Source organism: Mustela nigripes, chromosome 1, assembly GCF_022355385.1.
Source record: "Mustela nigripes isolate SB6536 chromosome 1, MUSNIG.SB6536, whole genome shotgun sequence".
Lineage (NCBI taxonomy): Eukaryota > Metazoa > Chordata > Mammalia > Carnivora > Mustelidae > Mustela > Mustela nigripes.
The window spans coordinates 167,452,991-167,467,911 of NC_081557.1; positions in this window are offsets into that span (position 1 = coordinate 167,452,991).

The window sequence follows — 14,921 nt, forward strand, 5'->3', positions numbered from 1 at the left end:
CGAGAGAAGCACAAAGTAAACAAGGCTATAGTAATAATAGGTAAGAAGTGCAGTGAAGGAAAATGCAGCATAAAGTGTGCTGATGGGTGTGTGCTCAGGACAATGTGAGAGAAGAAGAAGCTGCTAAACCAAATCATGATCCCTCCTCTATGTCCACATCTTAAACCCCAGAACCTGGGAAGACGTTACGTCACATTAAAAAGGGGAATTAAGTTTGACATGGAATTAAAGGGACTCACCACCGAGCTATAAAATAGGGAGATTATCTTAGATGATGTGGGCAATTTCAGCATAATCACAAGGGCCCTTAAAAGTGAAGGAGGAAATAAGAAAAAGACACAGAGAGAGAGAGAGAGAAAGGGAGATAGCAGTCTGAGCAGGACTCGGTTTCATGTTCCTGATTTTCAAGATGGAAAAAACTCAGACTTCCTGGGAAAATCTTAGAGTATGAAGATTTTGGGCTCCGTTTGTCCCACAGGTAGAAGGAGATAACATCTGCATCAGGGTAAATCACCCAGAAAACTACCTGAACATGGGCAGAACAGATTCTCTGCAACTAAATATAGAGAAGAGGCCACATCAAAGAGGATAAAAAGGGTAGGGACATGGTCGGGCACTAAACTGACCATGGGATTGTCCATGGGATGCCACCAGCACAGACAGAGGAAAGAACAGACCCTGACAATAGGCACCACAGACAGGAGGAAGACATAGCCTCATAACATCTGGCTTTGGAAGCCAGAAAAGCCAAATTTCATGAGTTCTTACAATCAGCAGGACTTAACACCTGGAATTTTAAAAATCAATGGGCTCAGCTCTGGGAGAACAGAAAGGGAAAGAGGAAACTGAGCCCCCACCTTTAAAGATACAGCACCATGGAGATACAGTATATAATCAACAGTTTGAAAAATACCTGTGTATAAGAGAAGATTTGCTTACTAATCTCAGAGCATGTGCTAGAGAAGCAGGGATCCCTGGGAGAATTTTCCAGGACCAAAGGAGGTGACAGGTGATATTTCCCTTCCTGAAGCCCTAACCTAGATACACAGACACCTATAGGAACCAGTGTGCAGTGCTAACAGTCCATACATACATAACTTGCTAGCAGGACACACTTCCCTCTTTTTTTGCACATGTTCCCTGTAGCCAGGGCATGGTTCCATGTTTCCTCCCACAGAAGGCCCATGCAAGCCTTGCTAGCACCCCACACAATCTGTCCTGCATGGTTCTGTACCCCTCCAACCTGGCTAGCATCAGGCCCCAGCAGCTGTAGGTCCCCTCCTGCAGGACACAGTGAAGAACTTGCTGGCACCATGTGCCATGTATGTGCCTTGCCCCTCACTCTTCTGCAGACCTTCCCCCTTTAATATAATCTTGAACAGCACCCATCTAAAGCAGGGCCACAAGTTTGGCAGTGTGCAAGCAACTCCCACACACTCTAAAGGGACTCCTGCCCCAGGGCAAGGGGAAGATAACCATACACACCTGTTTCACTATAGCCCCAGCAGTGGGATAAGGGCAGACATCTGGTCTAACAACAAAAGCTTCTCAGGGGACAACACATGGAAAAGTACCCTGTAGTGTGATGCTATAGCATCTCTGGAAAACACCTGGTCTGACTGAACTTTATGCCAAGGCGGCCCCAGACAGGCCTACTAAAAGGGACCAAACCCTGCCTACAACAGGCAAAGGGAGCTATTGGAGAGGACTGGACTGGAGGCAAAAGCACCTCAATCATAATATTAGGGTGCACACAACACACACAGAAAAGGTCATAAATATTCTTTCAGTAAATGAATGAGTAAAAATTAATTTCTCAGTAAAGATTGTAAATTTGACTTTGATAGGATGTTTTTTATATTCATATCCATTCCCTTTAATTTGTACTGTCACCAGGCTCCAATGAACAGGGGACATTACACTGCAGAGCACTACAGGACATCTTCATAAGGCCAGTACTTACAGGAGCAGAAGACACAGCTGACTTTCCTAAAACAAAGAAACAGACAAAGACTTAAACAAAATGATGAGGCAAAGGAATATGTCCCAAATGAAAGAACCCTTAACAAAGAGATAGAAAGCAAAACAAACAAAAAAAAGAACCAGAGATGAAAAACTCAATAACAACAGCAACAAAAAAATATATACTTATTGGAATAACTAGATGGCTAGAAGAAGTGGAGGAATGGATCAGCAACCTAGAAGACAGAGTAATGGAAAGCAATCAAGCTGAGCAGGAGAGAGAAAAATAATAATAAATGAAAATAGACTTAGGAAACTCAGTGATATCATCAGCTGTAATAACATTTGGATTATAGGGATCCCAGAAGAAGAGAGAGAAAAGAGAGAAGAAAATTTGTTTGAACAAATAACAACTGGAAACTTTCTAAAACTGGGAAAGGAAATAGAAATCCAGACCGAGGAGGCATAGAGAGCCTTCAACACAATCAACCCAAGAAGATCTGCCACCAAGACTCGTGGTAATTAAAATGGCAAGAAGTAATGGTAAAGAGAGAATTTTAAAAGTACCAAGAGAAAAGAAAACAGTTACATACAAGAGAAACTCCATAAGGCTGATTTTTTTCAGCAAACTTTGCAGGCCAGAAGGGAGTGACACAATATATTCAAAGTGCTAAGAGGGAAAAATCTACAGCCAAGAATACTCTATCCAGCAAGGTGAAAAGAAGGAGAAATAAAGAGTTTCTCAGATGAACAAAGGTTAAATGAACCCATGACCACTAAACCAGTCCTACAAAAAGTTTTAGAGGAGACTGAGTGGAAAGGAAAGATCATTAGTAGGAGAAAGAAAAGTAAGATGCACAAAAGCAGTAAAAATAAGTGTATCTATAAAAATCAGTCAAGGGATTCATAAAATAAAAGGATATAAAGTATAGCACCATATATCTAAAATATGGGAGTGAAGAACAGGTTCAAACTTAAGTGGCCATTACTTAATATAGACTGCTATGTGCACAAGACACTATATACAAACCTAATAATAACCACAAATCAAAAATCAGCAATATATATGCAAAAAAAAAAAGAGAAACGAATCCAAGTATATCACCAAATACAGTCAGCAAACCATGAGACAAGAGAACAAGAGAAGAAAAGAACAGAGAACTACAAAAACAACCATAAAACAAGTAACAAAGTAGCAATAAGTACATACCTATTAATAATTACTTCAAATGTAAATGTAGATGGATAAAATGTTCCAATCAGAAGACAGAAAAAGACAAAATGGATTAAAAAAAAAAAGAGTAATCTATATGCTGCCTATAAGAGACTCATTTGAAACCTAAAGACACATGCAGATTGAAAGTGAAGGAATAGAAAAGCATACTCATATTGGACAAAATAAACTTTAAAACCAAGACTGTAACAAGAGACAAGAGGACACTATATAATCATAAAGAAAATCAGAGGGGGAGACAAACCATGAGAGACTCTGAACTCAGAGAAACAAACTGAGGGTTTTGGAGGGTGGGGGGGGGTTGGGTGAGCCTAGTGGTAGGTATTAAGGAGGGCACGTATTGCATGGAGCACTGGGTGTGGTGCATAAACAGTAAATTTTGGAACACTGAATAAAATTTAATTTAATTTTAAAAATCATAAAGAGAACAGTCCTACAAGAAGATATAACATTTGCACATACTTATGCACCCAGCATACACAAAGCAACTCATAACTAACATAAAGGAAGTAATCCATAGTAATACAACAATAGCAGGGGACTAACACCCCACTTACATCAATGGGTAGATCATTCAAACCAAAAATCAACAAGGATACAGTGGCTTAGAATGACACACTGGAACAGATGGATTTAACAGATATATTCAGAACATCCCACCCTAAGACAGCAGAATACACATTCTTTTCAAGTGCACATGGAACATTCTTCAGAATATATCACATATTAGGCCACAAAACAAGTCTCAACGAATTTAAAAAGATCGAATTCATACCGTGCATTTTTTCTCACTATAATGCTTTGAAACTAGAAACCAACCACAAGAAAAAATCTGGAAAGAGCACAAATACATGGAAGTTAAGTAACATGTTACTAAACAATGAATGGGTCAACCAAGAAATCAAAAAGGAAATTAAAAATTACATAGAGACAAATGAAAATGAACACACGATGGTCCAAAATCTTTGGGATGCAGCAAAAAAAGATTCTAATAGAGAATTTTATAGCAATTCAGGCTTGCCTCAAGAAGCAAAAAAAAAAAAAAAAAACCTCAAATATACAACTGCACCCTATACATAAAAGTGCTAGAAAAAGAAGAACAAACAAAACCCCAAAACAGCAAAATGAAGCAAATAATAAAAATTAGAGCAGAAATAAACAAAATAATAACAAACAAAAAAATAGATCAGATCAATGAAACCAGGTGCTGGTTCTTTGAAAAGATCAACAAAATTCATAAATCTTTGGCCTGACTTATTAAAACAAAAAAAAAAAAAAAAAAAAAAGAAGGGAGATGCAAACAAAACCAGAAATGAAGGCGGAGAAATAACTAACACCACAGAATACAAAGGATTATAAAAGAATATTGTGAAAAATTATATAGCAACATATCGGACCACCAAGAAGAAATGGATAAATTCCTAGAAACATAACCTCCCAAAACTGAATCAGAATAAATAGAAAATCTGAACAGACTGATTACCAGCAATAAAATTGAATCAGTAATCAAAAGCCTCCCAATAAAGAAATGTCCAGGACAAGAGGGCTTCACAGGTGAATTCTACCAAACATTTAAAAAGAGTTAATACCTATTCTTCTCAAACTATTTCAGGGGGGAAAAAAAAATAGAAGAGGAAGGAAAAGGAAAACTTCCAAATTCATTCTATGAGACCAGCATTACCCTCATACCAAAACCAAAAAACTACCAAAAAAAAACTACAAGCCATTATCTCTGATGAACATAGATGCAAAAATCCTCAACGAATAATAGCAAACCAAATCACAGAATGCATTAAAAAATCATTTACCATGATCAATTGAAATCTATTTCTGGGAATAAGATTGGTTCAATATTTGCAAATCAATCAACATGGTATATCACATCAATATTTCAATTGATCATTTCAATAGGTGCAGAAAAAGCATTTGACAAAGTACAACAACCATTCATGATAAAAACTCTCGATGAAGTGGGGTTTAGACAAAACATACTTCAACATAATAAGGGCCATATATGAAAACCCACATCTGACATCACCCTTGATAGGGAAAAAAAAATGAGAGTATTTCCCCTAAGATCAGGAACAAGGCAAGTATGTCCCCTGTCACTACTTTTATTCATCATAATATTGGAAGTCCTAACTACAGCAGTAAGACAACAAAAAGAAAGAAAATGCCTGAATAAGGAAATGGTAAAGGTAAAAGTAAATGGGTAAAGAAGAAGTAAATTTTTCACTATTTGCAGGTGATAGGATACTACATATAAAAAACCCTAAAGACTCCACAAAAAAAAAAAAAAAAAAAACCTAGAACTGATAAATGAATTTAGTAAGGTTGTAGGATACAAAAGTCAATATAAAGAAATTCACCGCCTTTCTATACACCAATAATGAAGTAGTAAAAAGAGCAATTATGAAAGAAGTCCCATTTACAATTGCTCCAAAAAGAATAAAATACCTAAGAATGAGCTTAAGTACAGCTTAAACCTGTACTCTGAAAACTATAATGCATTGATGAAAGAAAGATGACACAAAGGAAAAATATTTCATGTTCATAGAAGAACAAATATTGTTAAATTGTCCATACCACCTAAAGTAATCTACAGATTTAACACAATCCCTATCAAAATACCAGCATTTTTCACAGAATGAAAAAAAAAAAAAAAAAAAAAACCTAAAATTTCTATGGAACCACAAAAGACCCTGAATATCCATAGTAATCTTGAAAAAGAAGAAAACTGAAGGTATTCCAATCCTAGGTTTCAAGATATACCACAAAGCTATAGTAATCAAAACAGTATGGTACCAGCATAAAAGGAGATGCATAGATCAATATAACAGAATAGTAAACCCAGAAATAAACCCACAATTATATAGCAATTAATTTTCAGCAAAGCAGGAAATAATATCCAATTTGAAAAAGACAATCTCTTCAACAAATGGTGTTGGGAAAATTGGTCACCTACATTCAAAAGAAAGAAGTTGGACTACTTTCTTATACCATACACAAAAATAAACTCAAAATGGATTAAAGAACTAAATGAAGAACTGAAACCATAAAAATCCTAGAAGAGGGCACAGGCAGACATGTCTCTGACATCAGCCTTAGCAATATTTTTCTAGGTATGTCTCCTGAGGCAAAGGAAATAAAAGCAAATGTAAACTATTGGGACTACGTGAAGACGAGAAGCTTCTGTATAGCAAAGGAAAAAATCAACAAAACTAAAAGGCAACCTATGGAATGGAAGAAGATATTTACAAATGGTTTATCATAAAGACTTTTAAAACTGGCCACCCAAAAATCAGATAATCCATTTAAAAAATGGGCAGAAGACATGAACAGACATTTCTCCAGAGAAGACATCCAGATAACCAAAAGACACATGAAAAGGTGCTCCACATCATTCATTATCAGGGAAATGCAAGTCAAACCACAAAGAGAGCTCACCTCACACCTATCAAAATGGCTAAAATAAAAAACACAAGAACAGCATGTGTTAGTGAGAATATGGAGAAAAAGAAATCCTTGCACACTCTTGATAGGAATGCAAACTGGTGCAGCCACTGTGAAACAGTAAAAAATTATAAATAGAAGTCACATATGATCCAGTAATCCCACTACTGGGTATTTACCCAAAAAATACGAAAACTCTAATTCAAAGAGATACATACACCCCAATGTTTATAGCAGCGCTATCTACAATAGCAGGATGATGGAAGCAGCCCAAATGTCTATCAAGCTGATGAATGGATAAAGAAGATATGGTATGTATATACACACAACAAAATATTACTCAGCCATTAAAAAAAAAAAAACACAAAGTCTTGCCATTTGCAATGACAATGAAGAAGCTAGAGAGTATAACGCTAAGTGAAATAAGTCAAAGAAAGACAAACACCATATGATTTCAATCATATGTGGAATTTAAGAAGCCAAAGGAAAAAGAGACAATTCAAGAAACAGACTCTTAAATACAGAGAACAAACTGATGGTTACCAGACGGAGGGAGGTGGAGGATGGGTGAAATAGGTGAAGGAGATTAAGAGTACACTTATGGGGCACCTGGGTGGCTTGGATGATTGAGCATCTGCCTTCTGCTCAGGTCATGATCCCAGGGTCCTGGGACTGAGCCCTGCATGGGGCTCCCTGCTTAGCAGGGAGCCTGCTTCTTGTTGTACCTCTGCTGTGCCCCTTGCTCATGCTCTCTTTCTCTGTCAAATAAACAGAATCTTAAAAAAAAAAAAAAAAAAAGTTCATTCATGATGAGCATGTGTAGAATTGTGGAATCCCTATATTATATTCCTGAAACTAATGTAGCACTGTACTATGCACAAGTATACTGGAGTTAAAATTTTTAAAAAATAGCAGGGGAAAGTTTAAAAAGAAAAAAGGAAAGCACCATGAACCAAGGAATGTGACTGGCCTCCAGAATCTCAGGTGGGAGGGAAATGGGTTCTCCCCTCTCTCCTTGAGAAACAAAAGCAGCCCTTCTGACAGCTCGATTGAACCAAATAAGACCATGGCTGACCTCTGACCTCCAGAATTGTAAAACGATAATTTGGGGTGTATGTGTGTGTGTGTGTGTGTTTAAGTTACTAAATTTCTGGTAATATGAAACTAACACAGGGAACAAGAGCTCCACCACTGGATGATTGGTTGAACGATGAGTGGTGGTACCACTTACTGGAGGTAGGGGAAATAAAGGGAAGGGGAGATTTCTTACTTGTTATTCAGGGTAGGTATTCAGGAAAAGATAATGAGTTCAATTTTGAAATTCTTAAGAGTGAAGGCACCAATATGGACAACCAGATGGAAATGTTTAGAATATAGTTGGATAGAAATGTCAGAAAAAAATAGGAAAGTAAATTTCAGAGTTTTGTCTTGTTTTTAATCAATTTGCATGTGGTAGTGGGAGCCATAAGCAGGGATAAGATTGTCCAGGGGGTATTTGTAATAGTATGAGAAGTAAGGTATTCCTGGAGCAGAGAACTCATTTACTTAGAATACTCACTCACTTAAAGGGAAGTTGGGAAAACAGTGACCCACAAGGAGACGATTTCTGTCTAGATATATCTAACCTCTAGATATATCTAACCCATATCTCACTCCTGAATTTAGATCCACATTTACAACAGCTTCATGGACATCTCTACTCAAATATCACATAAGCCCATCAAATTTGTTGTGTCTAAAATGAAATGAATCTTTTCCCACAAACCTGATCTTCCTGTTTCGTATTTACTTCAGTTACGGATACCTCCAGGAACTTCATTGTCTAAGGTAGAAACCCAGGGATTAACAATGATTCCTCTTTTCTTTCACTATGCTCTTCATCAAATCCTTTATTAAATTTTGTCAATCTACTTTCTTATGCTTTCAAATTCCTCTGCTTTTCCCTATTCCCCACCACTTCCTCCCATGTCCAAGGTCACTATCATCTTCCAACAAGATTACAATGTTACCTTCCCACATGGAGTCTTGCTCCTTCCCATTCCAATCTGCATATTGCTTTCTAGCAATAAATAAATAAAAGCAATAGTGCTCATGCCATTGCCTTACTGAGAACCCTCCAATGGTTTCCCAAATGTTCAAGATAAAATATAAATCACTGAACATGACAAAAATTCCCTCAAGGATCTCACTCTTAACTGTGTCCCCATTCTCAACCATCTCTCCTAAGTCACAAACACACATAAATACCTTTTCCTTAATATGCCATTGCTCTGCCATGAACCCCATCCTTTTCACATACTGTTCCCTCTACCTTTATCAAATTTTACATTTCTTCACCTGGGTAAGTTGTGCTGGTCCTTCAAGACTCAACTTATATACTACATTCAGAAATCTTTCCCTGATATCTCCAAAGTTTACTTAAGAGCTCCTCCAGTGTGAACCCTTATGCAGAAAAGAGATTAAAAGTATTTGGGGTAAATCACAGAACTGACTACTGAGAAACCAGACTTATAAAAAGACAGAAAACAGGGAAGATCTGGAGTCTAGCAGCAAAAACTCCTGACACTATTGTCATGATGCCACCACCGTGACAAATTTATACAGAGCTTCATTTTCATCCTTGTGACATTCTCTCCAGATTCAAAGTCTCAGGGGAGAATCAGATTGGCTTGGCTTGAGTCACATGATGACCACTTAGCTAGATGAAGGAGTTTTGGTGTACATTCTTACCATCAACACACACATGGGGAAAAGGTAGAACTCCACAGTGAAATTAAGGTGCTGCTACTAAAAAGAGAGAGCAAGAGAAAACTCAAAACAACAAATAACTACTAAAGCCTTGAACCAAGTGTGAGAGTCATCAGATAGGTGTCAGAAATATCCTTTTTTCCCTAAAATGTGAGAACACACTGGAGAAAATCAGAGCACCCCGTCAGCTGTCTCATTTTCAAGGAAAGTTGGTATGCCATTATAACAGTGACCTAATAAGTCAGCATTCATTAAAATGTGCTGCAGGCCAAAATCAGGACCATTTCTTTTGTCATCTGAAACATATTGGAAGCTGAAAAAAAGGCATTTTGTGCAAAAGGAAATGATACTCCTTTTCAAAGTTTTATCACAAGTAAGGAAATTTCTAGGTTAGATTAACATCTTATTTGTAGTCCCAGGGCCCATGAGAATAAATATAGGGCTACACCTTTTTTTTTTTCCTGAGGAGCAATGAGCATCTTTCTGTTACCCCTTATTTTTCTTAGGAGCCCTATGGAAGTCACATGGCACAGCCCGCTACAGCACAGACATACTTTCAGATTCAGCAGCCGTCAACAGTCTTTCCCCCTCAGCTCCTGATCCCACCAGCCTCCACATGTCACAGGTATGTACTTTCTATTTTTTAAAATTAGGACATGAAGTACATATTTGCGAAAAGGATAGAGCATGTGAAGACTATCTTAGCTCAGAAACGACCCTGGAATCTGATCATTCTGTAGTAGATTGGGCACAGAGAAGCCTCACAGTGGAATCCCTTAGAAAGATCACATGGAAGAAGCTTTAGTGAGGGTCACACTCCTCACTGCAGTGTCTAAGTTCAAACTGTAGAACAGTCTTTTTCTCTGCAAATTTAATATGAAGTGTCTGGACAGCATAGGAAACTTACTGTTTTCATTCTTTTGCCACCAAGATCATTAGCATTTATTTTTTACCTTTATCTATTGATGGATATTAACAGAAGCAGAAATAGCTACAGTCTGATACCCCATTAACAGAAAGAGGTGCTTTTCTAAAAACATGGCAGTCACATATAGAGGAAAAACTAGTAGAGAAAAACAGTCTTCTTATCCTAGTTTCTCTGCTAACAGGCAATGTTACTTTGTAAAATATTTAACTTTTCTTTGTTTTTAATTCTCTGTTGTGCATGGTAATATCACTTGCGAGAGCTCAATAAGATAACTAATATAAAGTATGGGGGGGAAAATGAGCTATCATAACCAAAGTCAAAATAGATCAGTGCTTTGACAAATTCACTATTGTACTCCAAAGTTATAATTCCCATCCACTAACATTTTACTTTAGGTTCAGAAACTAAAAAAGAGCTCCATTTCTTCCTACTGCTGTAAAATGCATTTACTTTCCAGTTATTCTCCTTAGACAACTAATGAGTGGCTTTTGGTCAGTGGATGTTTTGGTTAATTCCCCCAAAATAGGAAAATTAAAATTTTGAGAAGTTGGCTGAATTAGATTACAAATTCTGCTAGATTTCATTTCTATTATTATTTAACTATCAGAACACCAATCCTTTAAAGAAAATTTGACACAATATGAGCCAAGTCAGATAAAGATAAATGTTGACTAGTCTTGGGTGCATGCAAGTTGAATCTAAAAATTGTATTTAATTGATTCTGGAAGCAAATTTTGAAGTCAATGCTTCAGAAATCAGTTGGAAGTCCACAAATGGTAATAGTATTTAGCTGATTTCAATGGAAATGGTCTCATTAACACATCAGCTGCTGAAAATGTATGAGCCCAGCCATGTCCTTTGCCCGCCTGGAGGAAAGCACAGTTTTGCTTTTAAAAATAATCCTTGTTTAAATTGTTAACAGTTGCTCAAGTGGTGGCCCATGACAAGAAATTCAAGCCCCTCTCCTTCTCTCTTATATGAGCATTTCCAAACCCTTCAGCCAGCTCTTACACTGTCAATGCAAAATGACTTTTCTAACTGCATTTAAACTATTTTAACCAGCTTTAGTGATAGACTTTCTTCCTCAGTGCAGAATATGCAGTTTAAATCAAAACATCAGAATGCTAAGCATGCATGTTTTCTACAACATAATCTCAAAAGTTCCAAAAGTAATAAGCAATATCAGTAATATCAGAATAAATATCCAGTAAAATAGCCAGATAGCATTAACTAAGCAACTCTATTAGATTATCTGTTCTATATGAATTACCTAAATGGAAACTTTTCAAATACTTTTGTTCTCACGGGTAAGAGGTTTGCTTTAAAGTAGGTGGTTTCAAGGAGGGATTTCATTTCTATATTAGGTGACTTAAAATAATAGGATCTTTAGGAAAACATCATATGGAGTCTGCCTTGAATTTAAGCAATTTGAGCAAATAAAGCTCATATCAGAATTGTAACTCATGAGAAATATTTTTTAAATGGAATATTGAAGCTTGCATTGTTACCACTTTAATTTTAAGCCCTCAGAACTGCCCATTTTGCATCCACGTTGATTGTTCATTTTGAGCCATCAGTGGAGCTCAGATTCCAGAAATATTTAATCCAAATTAAGGAAAAGAGAACTAACTGAAAGAAATAATATTTTAATTAAACTTCAAGATTAAAGTCCCCAAGACACACACAAAAAAGGAAAGATCTTTCATGCTCATGGATTGAAAGACTAAATATTGTTAAAATGCCCATACTAACCAAAGCAATCTACAAATTCAGTGCAATCCCTATCAAAACTCCAATGGCATTTTACACAAAAATAGAACAAACGATCCTAAAATTTGTATGTAACCACAAAAGACCCCACATATCCAAAACATTCTTGAGGAAAAAAGAACTGGAGGCCTTACAGTCCCTGATTTCAAACTCATTATAAAACTACTACAACCAAAACAGTATAGTATTTTCATAAAAACAGACACATAAATTAATAAAACAGAATAGTGATCCCAGAAATAAACCCATACATGCATGGTCAGTTAAACTGTGACTAAGGAGCCAAGAACATACAATGGGAAAGACAGCGTCTTCAATAAATTGTGTTGGGAAACCGTACAACTACATGGAAAAGAATAAAACTAGACCACTAGCTTATACTACACACAAAAATCAACTCAAAACAGATTAAAGACTTGAAAGTAAGACCTGAAACCATAAAACTCTTAAAAGAAGGCATGACATCAGTTTTGACAATGAATTTTGGGGTCTGACTCCAGAAGCAAAACAAAACAAAAAAATAAAAACAAGTGGGACTACTCAAAAAAGATTCTATACAGACAAGGAACCCATCAAAAAAATGAAAAGGCAACCTATTGAATAGGTCAAAATATTTGCAAATCATACAACTGATTAGGGTTAATATCCAATATATATAAAGACTTCATACAACTCAATAGCAAAACAACAACAGTCTGATTAAAATATGGATCAGAGGCTCTGAATAGATATTTTTCCAAAGAAGACATACAGATAGCCAAAAGACATATGAAAAGATGCTCAACACCACTCATCATTAGGGAAATGCAAAATGAAACCAGAACATGCTATCACCTCACATCTGTTAAAATGGCTATTATCAAAAAGATAAGAAATAAGAAGTATTAGTGAGAATTTGGAAAGAAGGAAACCCTTGTGCCTTCTTGATAGAAATGTAAATTGGTCAAGCTGAGACAAAAAAATAGAATGAAGTTTCCTCAAAAACTTAAAACAGAGCTACCATATGATCTAACAATTCCACTAGTAGGTTTTTCACCAAAGAAAACAAAAACACTAACTTGAAATGCATATATGTACCTCATGTTTACTGCATTATTTTCAATAGCCAAGATATAAAAATTACCTAAGAGCCCATCGATAGATAAATGGATAAAGATGATGTGATACATGTACACACACACACATACACACCAGAATACTATTCAGTGATAAGAATAAAATCTTGCCATTTACAACATCAGTGGATCTTGAGAGCATTATGCTAAGTGAAATAAGTCAAAGACAAATATCATATGATCTCACTTATACATGTGGAATTTAAAAACAACAAAAACCAAGCTCATTGGTAGAGAACAAACTGGTGTTTGCTACAGGTGTTGGGAAAGGGGAAGAAATCTATTAAGATTTCTTAATAGATGCAAAAGGTGCAAAATTCAGTTATAGCACAATTAAGTCATGGAATAATAATGTACAACAGGGGTGACTGTAGTTAATAATACTATATTACACATCTGAAAGTTACTAAGAGTAAATCCTAAAAGTCCTCATCACAAGAAAAAAATTCTGTCACTATGCATAGTGATGGAGGTTAACTAGATATATTGTGATGACCATTTTGCAATACATTCAAATATTGAATCATGTTGTATACCTGAAATGAACATGTTATATGTCAATTTTACTACAATTAAAAAGAAAGATTTAAGTGTCAAGAAAGTTCTTCCCATTTCCCACCAAATAATAAATGTCAGTGATTCAAGATACTGTTAAAAAAAACAATGGCTTTTGCTTTTTCTTGGAAAAACCTAATCAGTACCTCTGAAACCTTCTTAAGTTCTCTAAAAGTAATTACTGGCTTTTTTTCTTTATTTGAATATGAGGTTTCATAGCAAATTTTCAAAGGTCTTATTCCCACCCTCTAATACTTCAAATCCAAATGGCAAGTAGTCAGATGGCACAGAGCTGTTCAATGCAGAAAACAAGAGTCTCCTGACATCTAGTAACCAGCTCTACAACTTCTGTTCTTGGAACCAAAGAATGAAAAGAAAGAGAAAGGGAAAACATAGAAGAAAATCTTCATGACTTTGGATTAGGCAAAGACACCTTGTCATGCACCACCAATAATATACGCAAGCCCTGCTCCCCAAAAGACTTTGTAAACATTTCTTAAACATTGTACCAAAAGCAAGATCCACCAAAAAACAAAAAAAAAAAAAAAAAAAAAATCAATGAATTAGACTTCACAGAAATTAAAAATCTGCTCTTTTAAAAATAAGAGAATAAAAAGGCAATAATTTTTATTCTCTAATAAGAGAAGATTTTATTCTTTAATAAGAGAATAAAAAGGCAAGCCACAGACTGGGAAACAATAATTATAAGTTATATATCTATATATATATACGTATATATACATATATATATAAAGATTTGTTTAAAGAAAATGTAAATAACTCTTAAAACTCAGTAAGAAAAAAAAAAAAACTTTAATAGGCAAAAAAATTGAACAGGACCTTACCCCAGAGAAGTCAGGCAGACTGCAAATAACAGATGAAAACATTTTCAACACCATTAGTCAATAAGAAAATACAAAGTAAAACCACAATGCGATACCACTACACATCTACTGGAACAAAATTTAAAACATAGCAACGGTCTTTAATAATATGGAAGAACTGGAACTCTTGTATACTGCTGATGGAACAGTAAAATTGTACAGACACTCTGGAAAACAACGTTGCAATTTATTAAATTAACGTATACCTACTGTTATGATTCTGCCATTCCACTCCTTGATATTTACCCAAGAGAAACAAAACCTGGGTCCAC